The sequence below is a fragment of the Pseudorca crassidens genome, chromosome 10 (genome assembly GCF_039906515.1).
Source record: "Pseudorca crassidens isolate mPseCra1 chromosome 10, mPseCra1.hap1, whole genome shotgun sequence".
Taxonomy (NCBI): Eukaryota; Metazoa; Chordata; class Mammalia; order Artiodactyla; family Delphinidae; genus Pseudorca; species Pseudorca crassidens.
Genome location: NC_090305.1, coordinates 45,348,448 through 45,357,111, shown reverse-complemented (window position 1 = coordinate 45,357,111; position 8,664 = coordinate 45,348,448).

The following is an 8,664-nucleotide window of genomic DNA, read 5'->3' as shown; positions in this document are numbered from 1 at the left end:
AGGTGTTTTTTTACTTGTAGTCAGAAGTTTATACTTCAGTATATGGCCAGAAGTCATATTAAAGTTTAGACTCAAGGACAAAAAAACAAAAAACCTCTGAGCCCTGAAATTTCCTACTTGATAAGAGTGAGAACTTGGGCCATGCTATATCAGTTTGATCTCTGGGGGGCCAGACACTAAATAGCTAAGGTCAGTGACTCAGGTGCTAAATGCCTGACTGACCCCCAGTTAAAACCCTGGACACCAAGGCTTGGGGGAGCTTTTACCCCCCAAGCAATATTTGGCAATACTTTGCACATATTGTCACTCATCATTGCTGACAGAATTCAGTGCATCCTCATCTAATTCCATGGAGAGAACGCTGGCACCTGGCTCCTCCTGAACTTTGCCTTTTGTGCCTTTTTCATTTGCTGATATTAATCTGTGTCCTATCACAATAGACTGTAATCATGAGTGTAACAGCTTTCCCTTGAGGGTGGTCCTGGGGACCCCTAACGTTACCGAACTTAGGTTCAGCTGCTCACCACTTGAAAGCCAATAATCCAGAGACAAGTGTTGGTAGAAAGGAAAGGCTGCTTTATTCAGGAGACTGGCAACCTGGGGAGAGGTTGAACTCATCCAAAAACCAACTCCGAAGATTCTGCTGAACGCTGACAGTTTTTAAAGGGAAAAGGGGGAAACAGTCTCAGTTCATCATTAGGGTAAGGGTTAGATTCTTCATCATTTTCCATTGCATGAAAACTTGCTGACTCCTTGTGATCTTTCTTTAGATGTTATCTTGCCCACGTAGTCTGCCTGCAGAAGCTGGGGGGAAAAGATCTAGTCATCTATTAATTGCTTATTTCCTACCTCTCTAAGAAAAAAATCAACATGTTAGGTAGGAGAAATGGCTTTTCTGACTTGAGAGCCCTGGAGAAAGTGTTAAGCCAGCATGGTACCCCACTTCTGGGTTCTCTTTCCTGGCTGCCTGCCTGAGAGAGAGTGCATCTTGTCTACTCTCTGCCATGCGGTAGGACCCTATCTCTGTGGAGTATGGGCTGTGGTTGTCCAGATCTTCCAACAAATGGCAGCTAATTCTGCCTATGTCAGCAATAAAGCCTTAAGGCACCCACAGCCACATACCACTCATGTTCTCCGACGGAGCTTCCAACAGTAATAAAGCTGATGTTCTCTGGAAGAGTCTGACTCCTGTTTTTCTCTTCATATATGAGTTTGGGAGGTCAAAAAAAAAGGTTATTTAGTGGCCCCCTAGAATCCAGCTTCTTTTTCCAGATTGTTAGTGCAACACACAACAAATTTAAATTTATCCTCCAAAGTCCAACCCAGCTCCAACCCCACCTCCTCGAAGCTGCCGGACCCCTCTAGACTAGACTGAATTAACCTTTCCTCTGTTACTCGTTTGGAACCTTCAACTTACTCCCTGATAAAGTTTATTTCCATCTCATATACATATATGTATTTTTCACATGTGACGCTGAGTTCTTCAGGGGGAGGATCTAAGTGTTACACTTTTCCTTTCTGTCCCTTTGCTGCTTTCTTAGTGCCATCCATAATTGTGGGTGGCCGAGCGATCCTTCCAAGCATATCAGACATCCATGAGTGAAATAATTTGTGAGTCACATTAATCTCACAACCTACAAGTAACTAACCTCTCCTCTTTTCCAATTTGACCCACTGCAGGATACGAAGCTTATTGCTGTGAATTCCTGCTCTGCTACTGTGAATCAGTGCCAGTGTACCCTTGAAGAATTTCTTCTGCCGATTTCCATACAATTACATCCCTTCAATTCGCATACACCAAGGGCCCTGGCATCTTGGTGTCATCTGTTCTCATTGCGCTATTGGCCAAGCATCACGGAATTGTGATAAGCTTGGCATGAATGCCAATGGAAAGTCCCTGCTTCCAAACCTCTTTACTAAAGACAATTTGACGTGAAATAAAGCAAGCAGGTGTGGCGTTGAACTGTTTCCTAAAGCCAAAAGAATACTGGCTGCTAGGAGGTCCAAATGTCACATTGATACCATAAATAGAGAAAATTTTGCTTTGTTGGCCTTTGCATTCTTTAAAGGCCGAGCTCTCTTCTCTGCTATAAAATCAGTTCGAAAATTACGTCTTGGAGCCAACAATAAAAACCAAATATCTCTGTGCAGTGTGGAGCCTAGGAGGGAACTGTTAAATAATCCCAACTTTCTTATTCCTCCTAACATGTTCCTAATATTTTTGTTTTGTTCAAGAGGGCAAGTGGGCATAGAAACTTCCAGCTGAACTGGAATGGCCTCAGGATGCAGTGTATAATTTAAGACCTCTAACAAGGCTGACAAGCAGAGGCACTAAAAGAGTCTGGGGGTTAAATAAGTTGATGGAGTCAAAAACATCAGGATATGGACCTAACGGAAACATTCAAGGTCGGCCTGCGGGTTGAGGACGATACAGAACACAGGCTCCCAGGAGTGCAGTCCACTGGCCACCAAGAAGTCAGGATAATCAGGGGCTTGTGTCAGGGAGGACAAAGTCTCTTCCTGGGGCTCAGAGCCTGGCAGGGAAAGGCAAACCATCAGGGATGCCCCTCTCACCTTGATAACTTCAGCTAGTTAAAGCCAGTCAGAAATACCAACACCAACATTTACATAGCAAGTCTTCTCAAATGTTTAATGTCAATCGGAATTTTGTTGAAATTCAATTCTGATGCTGTAGGTCAGGGACAAGGCCTAGGAACATGCATTTCAAATAAGCTGATGCTGATGCTGCCACGCTCTGAACAGTGCTATGTGCCAAATACTGCTTTATGCTCTTCACATATATTCATTCATTAAATCCTCACTGTAGGCACGGTCATTACCATCTCTTTCATCTCAGAGGGCACAGAGAGGTGCCAAATGGGCCCAGACTCTCATCACTAGTTCATGACAAAGAAAGATTTGAACCCAGGCAGACTGATCCCAGTGTCTGTGCTGTTGTAACCACCAGGCTGCCCTTCTCATCCAGGGCTATGCGTGTACTTACTGCTCTTCCGCATATATGCTTAGACACCCAGAGCTGAGCGGAATCCAGATGTCACAGATAAGCTAATCATGGCAACCATCCCTCCTGCGTCCAGCATGTCCAACAGGAAGAAAAAGTGACTCTAACTAGTCTTTAAGTAGATTAAGGGTCACTTGATCAGCAGTGTGCTGGCTGCAGGCTCGCTGCTGTGTTTTTGCCTACACTCTTCTCCCATCGTTTATTTGCTATGTCATTGCTACCTGCATCTGGCCTCGAGAACTGAAATACACAGCAGATTCACACAACGAACAATATACATGCATTCGGTCTCATTTTTTTCCCCTACAAGAGAATCTGCCTCCACGTTCTCCTCAAGACTTTGTATCTTACCAGCCTTTGTGTTTGTACCGGTTTGTTTGTCTTTGTGAGGCAGAGAAAGGCGGGCATCTCTGTGGATGAAAATAACTGTAAAAACCCTGATTCGAAAGGGTCTCTGGGCCTGCTGCCTGGCCAGTCCAGGCAGCGAAAGATTTGAATTTTATTGAATCACAATCCAGTGGGTCCGAGACGCGGAGGCGAGGGAGGGGGGTCCAGGCTGCCCCCTTCTCTGGGGCGAGCGACAACCTCAACTGGTCCCCAGGGAGACCCCACCCCTAGAGCCCCCCCTCGTCCCCACTTCACGTGAAAATGTTTCCTCTCTTTAATATTTATTGAATTTTTTTCTGATAAATTTCCATCTTGGGCACAAAGTAATTACCTGTAGAATAGGCAGGAAGCTTCAGGGTGGAAAGTGGCATGTGACTTCAGCCAATGTTAACCACAGGCAAGTGTGTAGTGATTTGCGTTTTTCTGTGATGCTATCAATTGCATAAAAAGAAAAGAAACTTTCCCATAACAATATATATTTTTGAGGACATATTTGGATTTTGGAGGTAAGTTAAACTATTATGTGTATATAAAGTCAGCTTATGAAGTGTATTATTATAAAGCTTAGAGAACATCCAATTTACATCTCTGCCAAATGTTGAGAAAAGTGCTTTTTACTTTTTATAATTGATTCTTTCAAGATAAGTGGATGTAAATATATATGCATTTTGGACAATACAAATATTTTCCAATTAGCTGGGAGTTTGAAATGCAACAAAAAATTTACATGGTTTTCTTTTTAGATTTTCTTTTAATTTTAATTCATTAGGCAGAGTAGCAGGGTAGCAAATATTTAACTCACAAAATAAATTCAGATGTGCAGAGAAAATGTAATTTCTCTATTTGTCTTTAATTAATCAGCTTTCCTCTCAAGCTGCTTAGCAAGAAAAAAATAACCTACATGTCCAATCTGTTGATTTGAGGTCTGATCCTATAGTTTAGTTAGTACCTTTAAGTATTACTCAATTTCCTTTGGACAAAAGTGCTTCTCAGAGGCTTTCTCTCCTGCTTCTCTCTTTGAGTTTGCCTCTAAGTGTTTGGGGGTGAAGGGAAACTTGAGACCTCTTGGTTTTAGGGCTAGTTATGCTCCTTGGATCCACATGGAGTCTTTGCATCACATCTTACTGTGGTCCCTCTGGTGTCAAGGACCATAACCTTTGTCTGACTGGAGATGGTTGGCGCTTTTGTCATTGAAAGCTGACTCTATGGCAGATATAAGTTGTAGTTTATTTTCTCCAGGTCAGAGCCTAGTAGTGTTCCTGGGTCATTCAGCCTCACCTCAGTAGGCACTGGTTGGGGAGACTCCTTTGAGCTCTAAACTGGACTTCCCAGGCATTATGCTAAGAGAAATAAGCCGATCACAGAAAGACAAATACTTCATGATCCCACTTATATGAGGTATCTATAGTCAAACTCTGAGAAGCAGAGAATACCAGAGTGGTTGTTAGGGGTGGGGGAAAGGGGAGTTTTTATCCAATAGATATAATGTTTCAGTTCTGCAAGATGTGTAAATTCCAGAGATGGACTGTACAACAGGGTGCCTATAATACACAGTACTGTATTGTGCACTTAGAATTTGTTAAGAGGGTAGATATCATGTAAAGTGTTCTTACCACAAAAAAAAAAGAAAAGAAAAAAAAAAAGACACATGGAAACTTTTGGAGGTGATGTTTGTATTTGTTACCTTGATTGTGGTGATGGTATATGCATATGTCCAAACCCATCAGATTGTATACATTAAATGCATACAGCTTTTGCATATCAATTATACCTCAACAGAGGGTTTTTTTTAATTATTAAAATAAATAAATAACCTGGACCTCCCATTTGGCCTCAGCTTGCCTAGGCACGTTTCTCAGCTAGACCGTCAGCTACTTCCAGCAGTAAATTGGGAAACTGAAACAAGAAACTGAAATCTCCAGAGTCCAGACAGAAAAACCCAGAGGGGGGAAATTGGGGCACATACATGACCAACTTCCGTATTCCTCTTATTTTCTCTTCCACAAATCTTCCTAAGTTTTTCTTTGAAAAAGTTCCCCAAGCTTTATCCTCCTACAATCAAGTAACAAGACTTGTGTTTTTACTATCATTGATGAAAATGTTAAACTCTGACAGAATTCTATGCACAGGGAGCTTTCATATTTGGTTATTAGATATTTTTTAATGTGATAAATGAATTTTTTAAAAATAATTTCTCCCTGGATCTCAAGCCTTACTTAAATCCCGTTTTGCATGTTAAAAGTTGACCATCGCCTTATTCTTTCTCTCTGCTTTCTCTCTGTAACAAATACTACACTTGCCATTTAAGCAACATGGCCTTGGGGGAAGGTCTAGTACTCAGAAAAGCAAAATAAAAAAGGATATTAATAAAATGTAAAACAAAATATCCAGTTAATGGCACAAGACAAACTTAGATGGCATTTGAAAATCATTTGGCTATACTCTATATATCTACTGTGTTATGTGATTATTATTAGCTTAATAAATTTAAAACACACTTATTACCAGCCACTTGGTGGAGAATGATGTGGCTAAAAGAAAGATTGAAAGAAAGGAATGTTCTTTTCAGATAAATAAAATGTGCTCTTTGTCTTTTGGGACTTACCTATTATATGGAATGAAAATAATATAGACAGAGTAGCATTGACTTTTATACACTACCAAATATAAAATAGATAGCTAGTGGGAAGTAGCTGCATAGGGCAGCGAGATCAGCTCGGTGCTTTGTGACCACCTAGGGATAGGGAGGGTGGGAGGGAGACGCAAGAGGGAGGGGATATGGGGATATGTGTATACATATAGCTGATTCACTTTGTTATACAGCAGAAACTAACACAACATTGTAAAGCAGTTATACTCCAATAAAGATGTTAAAAAGAAAAAGAAGATGCAAACAATACAGATAAATAGTGGTCCTCCCTGAAAATACCCCTCCAGAGGTGACAATTATTATCAGTGTCATAGGAATAATTTAAATTATTTTCTTTGCATTTATATCATAATGTGCATATGGAAATTTGGGCTTTTAAAAAAGTATAAGTGGGCTTCCCTGGTGGCGCAGTGGTTGAGAGTCCATCTGCCGATGCAGGGGACACGTGTTCGTGCCCCAGTCCAAGAAGATCCCACATGCTGCGGAGCGGCTGGGCCCGTGAGCCATGGCCACTGAGCCTGCGCATCTGAAGCCTGTGCTCCGCAACGGGAAAGGCCACAACAGTGAGAGGCCCGCGTACCGCAAAAAAAAAAAAAAAAAAGTATAAGTGACGTTTCGAGCTAATTGTTCTGAAATTTGCTTTAATTTTAAACTGTCAGTGTCAGAAAATTCTAAGCAGGTATATATGTATATACATAGATCTAACATATTCGTTTGAATGCTGCCATTCTCAGGTGTTTCATTGTTCATTTAACCCCTTCCTAATAACATTTTGATTATTTCCGATTTGTCACTCTACATACAATGCAATAATAAACAACCTTGCCCATCATGCAAAGGTATTTTCAAGGATACAAAGTAAAAAATTAGAACTGATATAGGTCATAAGAGATGTACTTAAAAATTTTTATAGATCCTGTCATATTACTGTCTTTAAATCCATGTTCCAATATCTATGCCAAAACTTGTTATTCTGAATCTTTTAAAGTATTGGAAACCAAGTGGGTGAAAACTGATATGAGGTTTCTTAGGAATGCAAGGAAAGTCTAATATTAAAAAATCTATGGATAAAATTACCTATGGTAACAGGAGAAAGTAATACAAGTGCATTTGATTAAAAAAAAACAAAGGGGTCTTCCAGTGCTATCCAAAAAGCCACAAGACAGAGGGATGCTGAGAACTAACCGCCTTCCTGTAGGCCTCTAATATAGACTGAATGCTTGTGTCCCCCCCATCCATATGTTGAAATCCTAACCCTCAATATGATGGTATTAGGAAGTAATGCCTTTGGGACGTGATTAGGTCATGAGGGTGAAGCCCTCATGAATGGGATTAGTGCTCTTATTTCCTTTTTAATTGAAATATAGTTGATGTACAATATTATATTAATTTCAGGTGTTCAACATAGTGATTCAATATTTTTATAGATTATTACAAAATAATGCTACATTTCCCTGTGCTGTACAATATATCCTTATTGTTTATTTATTTTATACATAGTAGTTTGTATCTCTTAATCCCATACTCTTATCTCACCTCCCCCCTACCCTCTCCCCACTGGTAACCATTAGTTTGTTCTCTATATCTGTGGGTCTGTTTCTGTATTGTTATATACATTTGTTTGTTTATTTTTTAGATTCCACATATAAGTGATAATATACAGTATTTGCCTTTCTCTGTCTGACTTATTTCACTAAGCATAATACTCTCTAGGTCCATCCACATTGCTGCAAATGGTAGAATTTCATTCTTTTCATGGCTAATACATATATATATATATATATATACACATATATATACATATATATACATGGCTAATATATATATATATATATATATATATACATATATATGCCACATCTTTATTCATCTGTTGATGGACACTTAGGTTGCTTCCATATCTTGGCAATTGTAAATAATGCTGCTGTGAACATGGGGGTGCATATATCTTTTTGAATTAGTGTTTTCCTTTTCTTTCGTTATATACCCAGGAGTGGAATTGCTGGATCATATGGTAGCTCTATTTTTAATTTTTTTGAGGAAACTCTATACTATCTTCCACAGTGGCTGCACAAATTTACATTCCCACCAATAGTGTACTAGAGTTCCCTTTTCTCCATGTTCTTGTCAACATTTGTTATTTGTAGACTTTTTGATGATAGCCATTTTGACAGGTGTGAGGTGACACTTCATTGTGATTTTGATTTTCATTTCTCTGGGTTGATTAGTAATGTTTAGCACCTTTTCATGTGCTTGTTGGCCTTATTTGGAAAAATGTCTACTCATGTGTTCTGCCCATTTTTTATTTGGGTTGTTTGGGTTTTTTTGATATTGAGTTATATTAGCTGTTTATATATTTTGGGTACAGATAAACCCTTTGTCAGTTATATAATTTGCAAATATTTTCTCCCATTGAGTAAGTTGTCTTTACACTTTGTCAGTGGTTTCCTTTGCTGTGCAAAATCTTTTAAGTTTAATTATGTTCTATTTATTTATTTTTTGCTTTTGTTTCTTTTGCTTAGGAGACAGATCCAAAAAATATTGCTATGATTTATGTCAAAGAATGTTCTGCCTATGTTCTCTTCTAAGACTTTGTGGTTTCTGG